The sequence below is a fragment of the Helicoverpa zea genome, chromosome 5 (genome assembly GCF_022581195.2).
Source record: "Helicoverpa zea isolate HzStark_Cry1AcR chromosome 5, ilHelZeax1.1, whole genome shotgun sequence".
Lineage (NCBI taxonomy): Eukaryota > Metazoa > Arthropoda > Insecta > Lepidoptera > Noctuidae > Helicoverpa > Helicoverpa zea.
The window spans coordinates 7,844,900-7,862,605 of NC_061456.1; the positions used below are offsets into that span (position 1 = coordinate 7,844,900).

At 36.8% G+C, this 17,706-nt stretch overlaps 1 protein-coding gene and 1 long non-coding RNA gene across 2 annotated transcripts in view; one reads left to right on the top strand and one right to left on the bottom strand.

The window, feature by feature from the left end:
* Positions 1 to 3,580: 3,580 nt before the first annotated feature.
* On the bottom strand, positions 3,581 to 5,684 carry LOC124630709. The gene is made up of 2 exons (XR_006984441.1): positions 4,350 to 5,684; positions 3,581 to 4,267 (listed from the first exon to the last, which is right to left on the bottom strand). It is a non-coding gene; the product is annotated as an uncharacterized LOC124630709 (long non-coding RNA).
* Positions 5,685 to 11,373: 5,689 nt separating this feature from the next.
* The window catches only part of LOC124630204 (cAMP-specific 3',5'-cyclic phosphodiesterase), a 444,356-nt gene continuing 438,023 nt past the window's right edge, over positions 11,374 to 17,706 (top strand). The window contains exon 1 of the mRNA XM_047163954.1: positions 11,374 to 11,617. The gene's annotated coding sequence lies outside the window, so the exon portion shown is untranslated. The remainder of the gene's footprint in view (positions 11,618 to 17,706) is intronic.

A 17,706-nucleotide genomic window follows, 5' to 3' on the forward strand; every position in this document is an offset into this window, starting at 1 on the left:
TCCTGAACAGCTTAGAAATCGTCAGCGTAGAGCGTCAGTTGTTTTTGCTACTTCGGTGCTTTAACTTTTTGTTAGATTGGACTCAAAGAGCGCAGAATAAACCAGAAAAGATGAAGAAACCGCGAGCGAAGCGAGCGGATTTTTCAATTTATTTTTATTGAAACGCTATTGGAATATTTTAAAATTCATGATCACATAAACCTAAGCATATATTAAATAAAATAAAAAATAAAATAAAAATAAAAATAGCCTTTATTCAGACCTTTATTCTTAATCTAACAACTCTGACGAGTTGATGACACCAACGACCTGGTCTGTTTTCCCAACTTTGGCAAAGGCCTCCTCCATTTCCTTCCACTCTGCTCTGTATTGGGCTCTTCTAGTCCATATATTCCCTGCTATGCTTTTAATTTCGTCATCCCATCTTCGGTACTGTCTTCCTCGATTTCTTTTCTTGTCCCTAGGGTACCAAGATATTATGTTTTTGTTCCACTTGTCATTGCCTCTGACTATGTGGCCCGACCATTTCCACTTTAGTTTCCTTATTCTAGTTGTGACATTCTCAATTTTCATGCGCCTTCGGATAGTGGTGTTTCTTATTCTATCAGATTTTCTTATATTTAGCATGCTTCTTTGCATTGCCGTCTGACACGTTTCAAGTTTCTTATATTGCGCTTTGGTGAGAGCCCATGTCTCGCAGCCATATGTCAAGACTGGGAGTATACAAGTGTTATACAGTTTTGTTTTCACGTACGTTTTGATTTCTGTATTCTTCATTATTTCCTTAAACCCCCAGTAGCGTTTCCATGCATTTCCAATCCTTGTGTCGATTTCTTTTGTCATTATATCAGTGACCGAGATTTGTTGGCCCAAGTAAGTGTATTCTTTTACAAACTCTACTGGTTCGCCGTTTAAAAGAATATTGTCTTCCAATGCGTTTGTCATAGCTTTGGTTTTTGAAGTGTTCATCGTCAGACCTACCTCGCGGCTTTCTCTATCCAGATCAGTGATCATGTATTGTAGTTGGTCTTTGCTCCTTGCCAGTATTATTATGTCATCAGCGAACCTCAAGTGTGTAAGATTTTCGCCATTTATGTTAAGTCCGTGGTGGTCCCATTCCAGTCTCCGAAAGATATCTTCCAGTACAGCTGTGAATAATTTAGGTGACAGTGGATCTCCCTGGCGTACGCCTCTGTTTATGTTTATTTGTTTCCCTTGTTTCTCTAGTTTTATTCTTGCTGTACTGTTAGTGTATATGCTTTTTTTAAAATCCTAATGTATTTCTGGTCGACTCCTTGTTTCTTCAGACATTGCCAGATACTGTTGTGTTCTATTGAGTCAAATGCCTTGTTGAAATCGATGAAGCAACAGTAGAAGGGCACTTTAAACTCTTTGGCTTTTTCAAAAAGTTGTCTTACCGTTAGTATATGGTCCAATGTTGAATAGCCTAACCGGAAGCCAGCCTGTTCCTTGGGCTGGTTTTCATCAAGAGTTTTGGTTATTCGCTTTAGGACAATTTTTGCAAAAATTTTGTAATGTTCGACATTAGGCTTATTGGTCTGTAGTTGTTAATTTCTACTTTGTCCCCCTTTTTATGGAGTAGGATTATTGTTGATGTAGTCCACTGTGCAGGAATTTCCTCGGTGTGCAATATGTCGTTGAAAATGTGTTTAAGTAGTGGTACTAGCTCGTTTTTACAATCTGTAAGTAATTCGTTGCTGATATTATCAGGGCCGGGAGCTTTATCCTTCTTCTGTGTTTCTATTGCCTTGTATATTTCTTCTATTAGTATAGGTGGAACCGCGTCGGTGTTATTTAAGTCGGTGTTTACTACCTATTTGGTTCTTGCTGGAGTAAAGGTTTTCGTAGAATGTAGTTGCTATTGACAGTATATCATATCTTTTTGTTTTCGTTTTCGAAAGTCGGTCTTTCATATTGGATATCCAGTTTTTCTTTTCTTTTAAAGTTTTTAGAGCTTTTTAATACCTCCGGTTTTGCTTATGTATTTTTCAAAAGTTTCACGCCTAGTGCGTTCTCTGTCTTTTCTTATTTGGTTTTTGATTTCTTTACTTATTTCGCTTATTTTGTTTCTGATAATTTTTGTTTTCTTTGTAGTATTTAACAGTTTTGATCTTGCTTCTAGGAGTGTAATTACTTTCTCTGACAAGTTTTTCTTATCCTTCGTATTATATTTAGTATCAGGTTCTGGTCTCAATGTCAATATTTCATGTAGTATGTTGTACTTCTGCTGAGTATTTATACCCTCAAAGGATGATTCTGTCACTAATTTCAGTTTGTCTTTGATGGTGTTTAACATTTGTTTGTTATTTGGTGTTGGTCTTCTGACTTTGAAGGGTCGACTTTTAATAGTGCCCATTGACCTGCTCAGACGTGCTCTGAGGACTCGGTGGTCGCTATTAAAATTTACATAAATGGTGCCGCAGTCGTCAATTAATTTTGGTCTATTTGTTAAGATGTTATCAATTTCGTTTTTGAAACTGCCGCCTGGCGATTCCCAAGTCCATCTTTTTGAAGTTCTTTTCTTGAATAGGCTGTTCATTATCCTCATGTTATTTTCCATCGCCATTTCTATTAGTTTTTGTCCGTTCCTTGTTCTTTTCCCTCTGATGTAAGGGCCAAGTACAATATCTTCTCCATTTCGTGGACTTCCAATCTGAGCATTGAAATCTCCCATTACTATGCAGTGTTTGTATGTGTACTTTTTTAGGGCGATGTTGAGAGTTGAGTAAAATGCATCGATTTCTAAAGTAGATGACTGCTCTGTTGGTGAGTAAGCTTGCCCTATAGACCATATTTCCTGTTTTGAGTTTTGAGGACACAAAAGCGAAATTATTTGGGACACAAAAGTCCTCCACCTCCTGAACAGCTTAGAAATCGTCAGCGTAGAGCGTCAGTTGTTTTCGGTGCTTTAACTTTTTGTTAGATTGGACTCAAAGAGCGCAGAATAAACCAGAAAAGATGAAGAAACCGCGAGCGAAGCGAGCGGATTTTTCAATTTATTTTTATTGAAACGCTATTGGAATATTTTAAAATTCATGATCACATAAACCTAAGCATATATTACAGTGAGTTTATTAATCGTTTATTTATATATGGATTGTGTACTCGTATAATTATAAAAAAAAAAACTGTAAAAAAATTCGCAAAATTTGCCGCCCCTCTAAATCTGCCGCTCTAGGCACTGGCCTACTTGGCCTATTGGTAAATCCGCCACTGGATATGGGCACGTTAAAAGTCAATGTAGATCTACTCCTAGATGCTACAAATGTGGTCAAGGTCACTCTGGGGATGGGTGCAACATCTCTGAGGACAATTTGCATTGTTGCCTCTGTAAAGGTTTCCATGAGGCCACTAGCAGGAAATGTTTAGAATATGAGAGGCAGAAAAATATAAAGGAATCTATGGCCAAATCCTGCATATCATATGCTGAAGCCTCAAAACTTCATCCCACAATTTCCAAAATTTCTTATGCTGATGCTTTGCTTTCCTCTCCCACAGTTTCAAGCAATATAAATGCTTCTGTTCCTCAGGATTACTCTCCAACAAAAAATAAGACATCTTATAAAAAAACTGTATTTATTAAGCCTCGTTCCCCCATTCAGTTTTCAAAAGGTTATGATCAGCAATTCCATCAAGAACTCGCTAGGGGTCTGCCTCAACCAAAAGATGGTTGTGCTCTCATCCCCAGAGATGATCTATCATCAGCTTCAGTAAATGAGTTAATCATAGCACTAATTAAATCTTTAACCCAGACTCAACACCTCTCACCGACCATCGCTGCCACTGTAATTAATGCAGTTTCTGAAAAGAATATTCATAATGGAACACAAAGCCAAGGCAATACAATGGAATTGTCGAAGCGCAATTAATAAGAAATCAGATATAATACATCTTATCAATAATTTTAAACCTATAGTTTTTGCCCTACAAGAGACATGGCTTAAGCCAGGGTCTTTGTTCAAGATCCCTGGCTACGCCTGTCTTAGGGAAGACCGTTCTGATGGGTATGGCGGTGTAGCCTTACTCATCAGGCATCATCATTCATTTTCACTTTTCTCACTCCCATCTCATAATAATTCATTCTCCATAATTGCAGCTGTTGTAGATAGTATATGTTTCGTTTCTGTATATATTCCTCGTCCTTCTTCTTCAATCTTTAACGAACTTGTAAATATTTTATCTCTTCTTCCCAAACCATTTATAGTTTTAGGGGATTTTAATTCTCAACATGAAGTATGGGGTAGTGCTACAACAAATAGTTACGGTAGTACTTTATTAGATATGTTAGATAATATTAATCTTTGTATTTTAAACACTGGGTCGCCTACTCGACGCACATCTCCAAATGAAGGTGCCAGTGCACCTGACCTGTCACTATGCACTAATAAACTAGCCTCGCATTTGAGTTGGGAAGTTATGCCTTCTACTTATGGTAGTGATCATTTTCCCATAGTTTTAAAATTTCCATCCAGCCAAAAATCTTATTCCAGTCGCCCTCCGCGGTTGAAGTATAAACTAACCGATATAAACTGGCATACGTATAGGGAACACTTGGATAAAATCGTTTCTAGCCTTCCTGAAATTCAAAGTGGGAATGAACAGGCTTGTGCTGATGCTTTATCAGATGCCATGATAAAAACTGCCGATAATCTTTTTCCTCATAAAAAACCACAAAACAAAATCCCATTGCCACCATGGTGGGATAGGGATTGCACAGATGCTATACACAAAAGAAAGCAGTGTGAACTGTTCTACTTTGAAAATTCTACCGAAGAAAATTTTGACATTTTATGTGAAGTAATTTCAGACACCAAAAAGTTATAAAAAAAAAAGAAGTTTGAGGGCTGGAGATCATTTTGTCTTTCCATATCACCAAATGTTAAACCTTCTCTTGTTTGGCGCAACATAAGAAGATTCAGATCAGCTTTCTCTGAACCGGTTACTGCATGCCTTCCACCTCAATTAAGAAATAGTTTTTTAGATAAATTAGCTCCCCCATACGTCCCAGATAATATATCTGCGTATCATATGCCTTACGCATTATCAGATCCTCCCTGCGTACTCGATAATCCATTTACTCTAGAAGAGCTAAAAGGTGTTTTGTACCAAATCAAAGACTCTGCCCCGGGTGCAGATGGTATACCTTACTCTTTTCTGGCTAATATGAGTGATTTATCTCTTTTATATTACTTAAAATTAATTAATCAAATTGTGGTTTCTGGTAAGGTTCCCATTTCTTGGAAATCGCAAGATATCCTACCAATTTTGAAACCCAATAAAAGTCCTTCTGACTGCTCTTCTTATCGACCAATAGCTTTGTCATCTGTAATGTTAAAGGTCTCGGAACACTTAGCTAAAAATAGATTAGAATGGTTTATAGAAAGTAAGAAAATATTAAGCGAAAGTCAATTTGGTTTTAGGCGTGGTAAAAGTACCCTAGATAGTCTAAGTATCTTTATCACTGACATTAGATTAGCATTTTCTTCCAATCACTCCATAGTTTCAGCTTTTCTGGATATCACTTCGGCTTACGATAACGTTGTAATTTCTATGTTAAAATATAAACTTCTGCAGTTAAATGTGCCTATAATGCTTGTAAATTTCATTTTAAATATATTATCTGAGAGGTATATAAAACTTACTCACGAGGATTCTTGTGAATCTAGAGTCCTGTGGAGAGGTCTCCCTCAAGGTTCAGTTCTTAGTCCTCTACTTTATGACATTTATACTTACGATCTTGAATCTTCTCTAAATAATGAAGTGAAAGTGCTCCAATATGCTGATGATCTTCTGTTGTATTGCCCAAATAACTCTGTTACAACGGCCTGTGATTCATTGTCATCGGGTCTCACACTTTTAAAGAAATGGATGGATAACAATGGTCTTGAGCTGTCTACCGCAAAAAGTACTGTTGTACTTTTTTCTAGGATGCGTCTTCCTCCTCCTGTGTATGTATATTATGATAATGTTCCTATTCCTGTTAAATCATCAGTCAAGTTTTTAGGTCTGATATTAGATAGCAAACTTTCTGGACTTCCACACTGCGAATATATAGCAGCGAGGTGTGAACAAAGAATAAATATATTAAGATGTTTGTCTGGAGTTTGGTGGGGGGCCCATCCATTCTCATTAAAATTAATTTATAATGCAATAGTTAGAAGTGTATTAGACTATGGTACATTCTTACTAGAACCTGGTAATTTAGTTGCTTTTAAAAGATTGGACGCTATTCAGTCAAAGGCTTTACGAATTGTAACCGGAGCTATGAAGTCAAGCCCAATTAATGCCTTACAGGTCGAAACGGTTGATCCTCCTCTATCCCTTCGACGTCAGTATCTTTCCGACAAGTTTTTGTTCCGTGCCTTACAATTTTCCAATCACCCTTTACGCGCAAAACTTGAGTCTCTTTTAGAGGAAACCAACTCTTCTCACTATTGGTCTCACAAATCACCTCCCTGTCTTGTTGTTAGCTATAAAAAGTACCTTGCTTTGCAAGCTCCAACTTATAAATCAATAACATTTCCTCTTTTTTGCAATTCTTACGAATCATTAGTGTTTACTCCGAATGTTATTTTAAATTTTGGCATTAATAAAGATGATAATTGTATAAAAGAGTTATTCAACTTTTCAAAGAGCATACACTGGGACAATTGGCATCATATTTACACGGACGCATCTAAACACTCTTCTTCTGGTAATGTCGGAGTTGGCGTTTTTCACTCCCAATATAATATAGTTCAAAAAGTTAAGCTTCCTCCTGAGTCTTCAGTGTTTACTGGAGAATGCTTTGGTCTCCTCAAGGCCTTAGAGTACGTCCGCTTAATGAAATTGGGTAAGACAGTAATATTTACTGACGCATTAAGTGCTTTGCAAGCAATAAAAAAATATCCTTTTAAATCTAATCCAGTATTTCCGATTATATTAATCATTAGAAGCCTGTTATATCAATGTATTAAATTAGGTTTTCAAGTTTCCTTAGTGTGGATTCCGGGTCATTGCAACATCACAGGAAATGTGAAAGCTGATCATCTGGCTAGCGAAGCGGTAGAATGTGGTGATGTATTTCCATATATAAATTTTGCTCATGACTTGGCTAGTCTACCAAAGAATTTTCTTTGGGATGACTGGAGTAAGTCATGGGCAAATAGCAGTATCAATAAAGGTAACTATTACGCTCGTATCCAATCATGCATCCCAAAAAAAACCGTGGTTCGCTAAATTAAATTTTAATAAAGCTGCTACCAGTTGCCTAATTCGTATGAGAATAGGTCATAATTGTTCCAAGCTTCACCTCGCCCGACTGCAGATCGTTGATAGTGCCCTTTGCGAATGTGGTGAGATTGGCGATTTAAACCACATGTTTTTTTCCTGTCCTCTTCTCGATCACGAACCTTTTATATCAAGTCTTTTATCCTATAAGATTCCTTTTCCTACCTCTATCCCTGTCTTGCTGGCAACTAAAGATCCTAATATATATATGTATTTAGTAGCATTTATCTCTCTGAATAATATACGTATTTAATATCCTAGTATTCGAATAATCCTAGCCAATACCTATCCAAATTCCGTTACCTAAATTTTATTTCATTCCTACCAAGTTTCCCCGTTTTTGTCGGTGGCAATGCGCATATAGCGACTAGCCAAGTAAAAAAAAAAAAAAAAAAAAAAAGAGTGTTAAAATTGCTGTTTTTTAGGAAAGTAAACTTATGTGGCTCCATAACTACTCTAGGTTAGATACAAATCTTCATTCTCATCTTAATTTATAATATCTAAACAAATTTTATTCATTCGGTTATTCTGAATATCCTCATAGCTGTCAGCTCCTATTAGGTAAAAATGTAGGTTATGCTTATTTTACCTACTCTATGACCTTATTGAGCAAGGGCTTTTACTGCACTACCATGCAGACAGCTCTGAGGACACGGTGGAGCACACAGTCTAGGTGTGCACGGCCTGGGAAGGGTACCGCCGTCTCGTCGTCGAGCCAATAGGCAGCGGCGACCTCTCGCGTCCGGCCCTGGTTCAAGTCATGGTCCGGAGCGAGAGGGAATGGGAAGCCCTCGGCTCCTTCTGCGAAGCAGTCATGCTCGAGGAGACGGTTTAGCGCCTGCGAGTTCGCACCTCTCATCCCAGCCGCTGTAGTGGACCAGGAAGACACCACGGGCGCCGAGTGTCGAGAGACGACTCCCGGCCACCGTAGGCGTCGGTCTGTGGACGGTGAGTTCGGGTGGCTCATCGTTCCTCCGTCTGCATAAACAACAGACCCGTGTCGGCGGCCCGAGTTGTTCCACGCGCAGGGCTAAGGCCTGCCGGGGTTGCGGGATTGTTCGAAATGTCCATTTTTTCACGGTAATTCTTAGCGTTTATCCCGTCTTGTGACGGGGTCCGCTTTCCGTATCTTCTTCTTCCACTTCAATCTATCCAGGACATCTTCCTCTTCGAGTTCGTAGATATTCTTGTCATTCATTAGGACACTCAACCACCACCGTTTCCGTATATTAAGATACAACATTGGCGATGTATTCAGGTGGTCTCCTTTTTACATGGCCGAACCATCGCAGCCGTTTCTCTTGCATTTTGTCGGCGACATCACGTACGGATGGTACTGACATGTTTTTTGTTACGGCCCACGTCACAAAAAATGTTTACCACCTTATACCTTGTATTTTTAATTATTTTTTGCTTTTAGAATACCCAATCTTATTGATATAATATCACATTTAAAAAAAAATACAAAAATTACCGTTTTACCGGTTTACCGGTAAAAATATTTTAATTACCGAATTTTTACCGGTAATTTTTATTTTACCGAAATTGCATGCCCTAATGGTAACCAAATGAATTCCTATGTCCATTGAAAGGTTAATTAATACGGTCTTTAATGAAAATACTGTGAATGCCGACAAATCGCTTTGTTATCAAATATCTGTAGGTACCTAAATATACTTAATTCCAGGTCGTTATTTTAACGACTGCTAATTTACATTCAAGGCATGTTTGTGTTTTCAGTACCTAGTTTTAATTTATTACTTTTAAAGTTTTATAGGAGACTAGCTTCCGCCCGTGGCTTCGCCCGCGTAGAGTTCCGTTTTTCCAAGAGAATTCTTCAAAAGTCCGGGATAAAAACTATCCTATGTTCTTTCTCAAGGTCAACTCTATCTCTGTACCAAATTTAATTAAAATCAGTTCAGTGGTTTAGACGTGAAAGCGTAACAGACAGACAGACAGACAGAGTTACTTTCGCATTTATATTATTAGTAGGGATTAACAATGTGTAGCAAAGAAAGGCGATTTTATCATTCGGAATATAGAAACACTTCAACAACAATCATATTTTATCAATAAAATTTGATCCTAGCCAACACTGCTTGTTTGCAACTCGGATAGACTCAGCTTTCAATTCAATTGGATCAATTGCTGGATGATCAATATCAATTTTGTATAAAGCTGCTACCATTTCAATTACTGAGTTACATTACAGATACAAAAGTAGAGTAACACAACGTTATGATATTTCCAGTTTTCAGTCTTGAGATGAGTAGGAACTACCCACCACCCCCCCCAGCCATAGAGGAATCTATACTAATAGCTGAAGTTGAGTTTGTTTGTTTGCTTGAACGCGCTAATCTCAGGAATTACTGGTCCGATTTGAAAAAATCTTTCGGTATTAGATAGTAGTTTTTCAGGGGTCGTGCAGAAGGATGCGTTTGAAACCGCTGGCAGAAGCTAAAGAGCCGATAATTCATCATCATGAAAGTTTAGTATATAGCTATCCTAACTCAGATTATAGTTTGATAACGCATTACTTTTATTTCTGTGACGAACGTTGTCGATGTGTGGCCATAAATATAAAACGCCAAGTGTAGTGCCGTTTGGGCATCGTCTGGCGATTCTCTGACCCACATAACCGTTGTTATGTGACGCCAACGGACACACAGCTAGTTCCTGCTCAAAGAAGTAATAGGAAACTTGATATGTGTGACTAGGAGTCATATGTTTTGTGCTAGATGTGGTATGTCCACGTGGGTGTATTGTTATTGTTGTGTATCAAATATTTTTTCGCAAAAGCCTAGACCAACTTTATTTTTTTGTTATTTTAGCAACAAAGAAAGAAGAGAATAGTCGTAGTTTGAAGTTTGTATGATGAATTTGAGTAAAAATACATCGCTTTGCTTTATTTTGAAAATAAGTAACTTTCTAGTAAAGTTTTCTTGCAATTTTGTAAAATAAGCACTTCACAAAAACTTAAAATGAAAGACACTTAAATTCGAAGAAGTTAAAAGTCGGATTCAAGCAAACGTAAGTAATTTATCACTGGCTATTAAACAGATCAAAACATTCACAGCTGCTGCCCTTACCAGAATATAAATTATATAAGTATATCGTAATATATGTTATTGGCGTTCGTATTTATATAGTACAAAACAAATAGTACAAAATAGCTTTTGTTCTCGCACAAAGTTAATATAATTAATTTTGAATTATTGTCTAAGCTTCACTCCTCAGCATACATTAAGCAGGTACTCCCGATCTTCAGAGAGACATTTACTTAAGTTATTTCATTAGAATAAAGTCGTAGATTGTCGTCAATTGTTTCTAAAGCGACACTTTTGTTAGGTTGCAAGCTCAAAACAAACTTATTGACGACCTCGATAGCGCAATGGTCATCATGCCGGACCGCCGAACCTGAGGTCCCGGGTTCGATTCCCGGTTCGGTCGACATTTGTGTGATTGTTGGCCGTGGTCTGGGTGTTATGATATGTATTTATAAATATGTATATATGTAGCTATATGTAGTTTATCAGTTGTGTCAGCACCCATAACACAAGTTATATAATAAATAACTTACCATGGGGCTAACCGACCGTGTGTGAAAAAGGTGTCCCGACATTATTTATGTCCCGACATTATTATTTCAAACACATTGAAGCGCTTTCTAACTTAAATACAGCAGTACTGCACAAGCTACATTTGACTTTACCAATGTTGTCAGCGTTCATTGTAGACAAACGTTACAAAATTAAGTTTAGGAGAACTCGGAACTACAGTCGAACCACAGCGGCCACAAAAGGCGAAGCTATTATGCAGTCATACGTGATAGTTATCAGTGATTGTTGTGATAACTCGACACGCTATGGTACGGTACGCTTATGTTTACAGACGCCGCCGGTCACAATGACTGTATGATAATACGTATAGAGGTGTTTTCAGACAAGCGTCGCTCGTAAAATCGTAGCTGCAAGGCAGTCGCGTTCCGCATGCCCGTCAGACCTCACGCCCCACGCGCGCTCTACCCGCTACGAGCTACGCCGTAGCGCGTCCCGGATTCTCGTAGCAGTTGCTTTGAAACCTACTATAAAAAAATACACATAGCACTCTAAGTTATGTCACTTAAGTTTTACAGTGAAGTTTTATATATATCCTTTACATTATAGTTAACTTTAAAACTGATCTGTGTAAACTAAAAACGAAATCGTATGGTAGTGGTCAATGTTTTAAGTAAATAAAAAGATCGAGTTGTATTTACTTGTGGTGATGAATGTGGCCTAGTGAGTGTATCCGTGTCTTTCTATGTAGTTAAAAATTCGAAATATTGGTAAGTATTATATGCATAAATTAATTAAGGAGGTTTGTAACAAATGGCTGGAATAATTTAGTAGATGAGAATTTATGGTAATTACCATTTTCGTTAGTCGGTGTCAAAAGGTTTGCCATATCTTCCTTTTGAGTAATAAATTACCTGCACATTTAATTACGTTTTATCATCACTTTCTTCTTATTATTTTCGTATAAGTTATTCGTATTTATGCTCGCACCATAAATTGTTGCAACTGACAAAGGATTGAAACTCATTTATTGTTTTAAAAACTTTGCAAAGAAAGTTGGAACATTAATTATATTTTGCAGTGTAACTTGGAAATCCAATACTTTGGTCAAACAAATTACTTATACCAATAAAGCGATCCATCACCATGTTCTTTGGCAAAATATTGAAAACGTATATGAAGAGTGCTCGCAGCCCAATATATCAATTCATATCATAAGTTTATGGTTTTTTCTTATAATACTGTCTAATGAGAATGCGATCCATCAAATAAGCGATAGATTATTTCATATAGCGAGAAAGGTCTACATTTTTTATTAAATCATGTGTTTAGTGAACTATGTAGGTATATTAAAGGCTAATACCACCCGCGTTTTGAGACTTTTAGGGCACCATTTTTTTTGCAGTGGAAACCTAATGTTATTTCTGCTATTTCTGTTATTTTAAAATTAGGTATTCGTTATTGAATCAATTGCTTTAAACTTGGTCTAATGTTTTGGAGGCAGACGGGTTAACAGGGGCCCGATTCTCCTAAGTTATTAATGTCAAAATCGAATAGAAATCGAATCGCAATATGATCGCAATAGCAGTTTTAACCATATCGGGCATTCTGCTACTAATAAAAGACCAATCGTATTCGATTGACATTTGATTGGTGTGCGATTGGTCTGCTATTTTGGTGATTTTGGTCTATACGGTAGTTTGCTCTACAATCATATTGCAATCGTAAATCATTTGCAGACAAAATGATTCATTATTGAATGACAGAAAAGGATAAAAACGTTTATTTCAAAGAAAAAATAGCGGAATGCCACATACGCTTCAATCGTAATTGAGTCGGGATTGGATCTCAGTCGAATCGAGTCGAACGTGAATCGTATGCCGCTTAAGTAAAATTAGGAGAATCGGGCCCCAGCTGTGATTTGGACATTTGAAACAGATAGGTAATCCAATTCTCTTTATTTATATGTATGTATCAAGCTCGAATGTGTTTATAAATCACAATACGTAGTTTTGTGGTTCCCCGAACTAAATCATTAGCGATAGTGTAGCTTTTGTTTGCGATTGATGAAAGAACTTATATTATCGGTTCAGTGGTTCCAGACGTTAACACCTACATATGTACACAAACGAGTTACTGCTAAGAGAAGAATTGATTTCCTTTGGTATTAAAATGTTTTGGAATTTCAACATGTTTATCTGTTTATCTACAAACATTTAATTGTACTACATAATAATTATGAACTGTATTACCTGAAACATCATTATAAAACTACTATTTTAATGGCCTGAAAGTATAGAAACGGTCCGGGTTAAAATTTTAATTAAGAATTACTGCCGTAAAACTAACGCGGTTCCTCACAATTTTGCTCATTAATTTAAGGAATCAAATCATTTCAAACTTCATCACCATAATGCGGACGATTTGATGGAATTCGTGATATAATCGTCGAACAAACTTGTCTAATTTTCACTTTGAAACTTTCAAGAATATACGTACCTATGAGAAGTACAGACTTTCACATTTTCATGGTAAAGAAAGCATGTGACTGTCCCAAAGTTGAAATAGCATTTGGTATGTACATATATTACCAAACTCGTCACTGCTTTGATTTTTGACTAAGTTGTTATCATAACGGCTATTTGCGACTCGATAAAAGTTACCTGGGGCCCGATTCTCCTAAGTTAATAATGTCAAAATCGAATAGAAATTGAATCGCAATATGATCGCAATAGCAGTTTTAACCATATCGGGCATTCTGCTACTAACATAAGACTAATTGATTTCCAACGACATTCGATTGGTTTACGATTGGTCTGCTATATTGGTGATTTTGGTCTATACGGTAGTTTGCTCTACAATCATATTGCAATCGTAAATCATTTGCAGACAAAATGATTCATTATTGAATGACAGAAAAGGATAAAAAGTTTAGTTCAAAGAAAAAATAGCGGAATGCCACATACGCTTCAATCGTAATTGAGTCGGGATTGGATCTCAGTCGAACGTGAATCGTATGTCGCTTAAGTAAAATTAGGAGAATCGGGCCCCTGTCTTTAAAAACTTTTAAAGATTTAAGCTTAGCAACTTTATTTAAAAAAAACTCTAATGATAAAAATAATTAACTGTGGCTTATATTAATATGATGTTATTCGGATCGTGTACCTATGTTCTTAGAATAGTCGCAAAATATAAATAGCAAGACTATATGTATTGCACTGCATTCGTGAACTCCTAAGACTGATTCAATTATAAAGTTCCTGCACACTTGTTTATTGTTTTGATTGCTGTTGTGTTACCTTACAAGAACATTCTACTAATTCCAATTCTGATTGAATTGCGTTCAGCATACGTCCTTTAGAAAGCGGCTCAAGTTATATCAAAACCTGAAAATATTCATGATGATGATGAAGTATTAATATCAAATATTAAATGGTATTACCCCGGAGCCTATGTCTATAAATTCAGTGGATTAAGTGACAAATTGCTTCCCATTTAGATGTTTGATTTAGTAAACAAGTGATCGACAATTTTGAGCCCGAGGTCAGGAGTAATGGAGTTGGTACAGAGATGCAAAAGGCAAAGGGTAGTCGAGGCGGGTTGGGTTAGGGGTCGATTGAACACGCATTAGAGTATTTCAACTGTAATGCACAAGAGGTTGGAAAAGTTTTAGAGGCACGGATTGTCTTCGTATAGAGATAAACATTTGGATAGATACCTACACGAGTAGATAGAACCTCCGTAGTTTGTAGGTATATGTTTGATTGTACGAAACGAAGGAGGCAGATATTTGGCAACCCCCGAGTGAGCGAGTATATTCATACGCTTACATAACGCCACATGATACAAAAAATGTGTCCGCAAAAGTTTATTGTAGCAAGTTACGTATTATGTACGACACTGCGATAGAAAGTTCTGCTGAATATTATTGAGATTAATATATTCTTGGTAACTGCGTTTGTATAGCGTGTGGTATCTTCTTTTTGCCGCGAAAATAATTGCATAAGTATTTTGTAGTTGATTTTAGTGGTCATGTTTTTAAAGTAGCCGAAACTTTAGATTGATTACCGACTAGAAAATAGGTTTCTACGACGATATTTCGATCCCTTGCTACCCAGACCTATCACGTTCAAGAGATTTCAATGAAATGGGATGAATCCAATGGTTTCGGGTGGGAAAAAATCAATTTAGCTAAAGGGCCAACGGAACCACGTTGATATTTCCCGTTCGCACTTCAATTTTATAAACTGCTCTATTAAATGTACAATAGCTGTCAATTCAATTTATTGCTTTACGTTCTTTCGTCATAAAACATTTTCACGAAAATGATTTGCGATATTGTGCCGAAATTGAAAACACGTGTTATTTGAAGTTATCAAATGGGGCGACGAGTTGTGACAAGGAAAAAAAAACAACCCTTTAAAAGATACGACTTTATTGAATTGATCTTGAAAGGTTCACAATGCACTGGGATATTAAATTACCCGTTATAGTGGCGGCGACTCAAGTTTAGATTTTATCGATATTTCTGTTCCAGCCCAAGTCAGTACAGTGTAAAAATGAATAGGTGCCTAAGTGAGTTGAGCGAACGAAGTTATACGCTCCAGTGACGTTCAAAGTAAGTTTGGGGCTATACATTTGCATCGTAATCTTTATTCACTAAACATTGGCAACTGAGCACCTTTCGTAGTATCTCTGACGTTCGCAGTGACTCATCACAACGTACTTTTTATTGAAAGTAAACAGATTCTTTTGAGATTTTTACGATCATACAAATAAAGGATCACAATAACGCTACATGAAAGGAATCCGTGTTATTGTAGTTGTTATCGCTATATAAATTTAAGAAAGACCTTGTGAATTGGGAGCACGGACGCAATTCATTTAAACGTTTCGTCGGGTAAAAGTGGAGAAAGGTGGATTACACGGTTGTGGTGGACGTATTTTTGCTGCGACAAGTGACATTAAAATTCCCAATGTTTTTGAAACGCGTGGGCAGTCTTTTTTCAAAAAGGTTTAAGCTTTAAAATCGACTTAAATGCCATGTCTGTCTGTGAAGCTTGAAGAAACATAAGTTTATCGTTCATTTATTAAACTCGACTTAAACGGACAGAGCCCCAGGCACGATTTTAATTGATTGAAAGCATGTCGTATTTCGTAAGTTTTTACTAAAAGTATTTTAAGGTGAGCAAGTTGAGTGAATGCCGTTGTTATTTTAGCAAAGCATAGTAACTCACTCCAGACGTTAATTTGCGAGGTAACACGTGATGAAGGTCTGACAATGCAGCCCTTGTGACTGGAATTGATGTTGAAAAAGTTTAGTAGGTCAGAAACGTACACAGCATTGAACATTATGCGTGTTTTAGTTACAAAGTTACTTGGTTTGCCGCTTAATAATTCATTTTAATGAGTGGTGTTGTTAATGTCCCTTTAGTACAATATAACAGGTAACAACAATTTACGATGGTAGGCTACTTTGTATTGCAAATGCTTGTTACTTTCTACTGCCACTAAAGCGGATGAAGAAGAAATTACTCTGAAGTGCATCGTTGTTGCAGAAGTGTAATTACACAGCACATTTTATGCCTTCGTTCGAGCAAGGGCACGAAATGTAAAGTCTAATTTATTCTTATTCCTTCCATAAAGGCGGAGTATTTACGAATACACGTGTTGTTGAGTCGTCTGGAATTCTTGGGGCTTTCACAATCCCTGTTGAGTGGCGTAGGGTACCAAGTACTTGCTAAGATTTGCTTATAAATACCTACTTAGTGAAGTTCGCTGACGAGTGGCTTCACGGCAAGGTGCCCAAAATCCAATTGTAAAGTTAGCAAATAACCTTTTCGATGGCAAAGGGGTTTGTTTGATGATGTATGAGTATATCGTGAGCATCGAAGGTATTTTGTACAAAGGACACTTTTCAACTTTTAATTAAATTAGCAAATTGTTTAATGTTAATCGATTTTTCATCATTGGGAATGTTAGGGGTGTTTAGGTCATAAAGTGTTCAAATTATTCCAAAAAGGTTTGCTATCGGCATAGTAACTAGTTACCAAAGTTGTTAATTAATTAGGTAAGTTTGTTAATAACGTGAGTAGTGACAGTTATGACTAGTTTTTATGGCAAATTAGTGAACTTTTACGATCGATGGAAGTTAAATTAAAATACAGACATGTAGAAACTTTATTAATTATTGTTTGACAAAACTTTTATAATTAAGATGGTTTTATTATATTTATTTATTGTTGGTACAATTGGCTGCTAAATTAGCATTTGAATGACAAACATTTGTATTGCACTTCATACTCGTGCGTCTGAAGATTCCGTTGCATATTTTTTGTGTAAATATCAAGGTCTCGTTTATCGATGAGAACGATATATACTGATTTTAACAACCGTAAAGCTTTACTTACAATTTATACATGTAAGTGTTAGGAATATTCTAGAACTTTAGTGCGGCTTGTTTGGGTTTTCTAACATTGCGGATGTTTTCCTTTATCGTTTGAGCCCCGTGATAAATTGTACACACATGTTTGGAAACTCGGTGCGGTCGAACTTGCGATATTGTGGGTGCGATTGCGCTCGACATTTAATGCTTCAATTCATACTAAAGTAGCAACCGATATCTTCATATTTTAACGTAATCAATACGATAAGAAAAACATATTTAATATCCCGTTTATATTGTACAAAGGGTTGAGTAGACGTGTGTTCAAAGGTCACTAATATTTTATAGGATTTGTGTAGATCCTAGATAATAGTGGTGAACCTGGTTCGTTATCAACGATATTTTGATAGCTTTCTAAATAGGTTTGCGGGGAGCAGTACACCTTTTCGCATAGGTACTAGAAAGATGAATGAT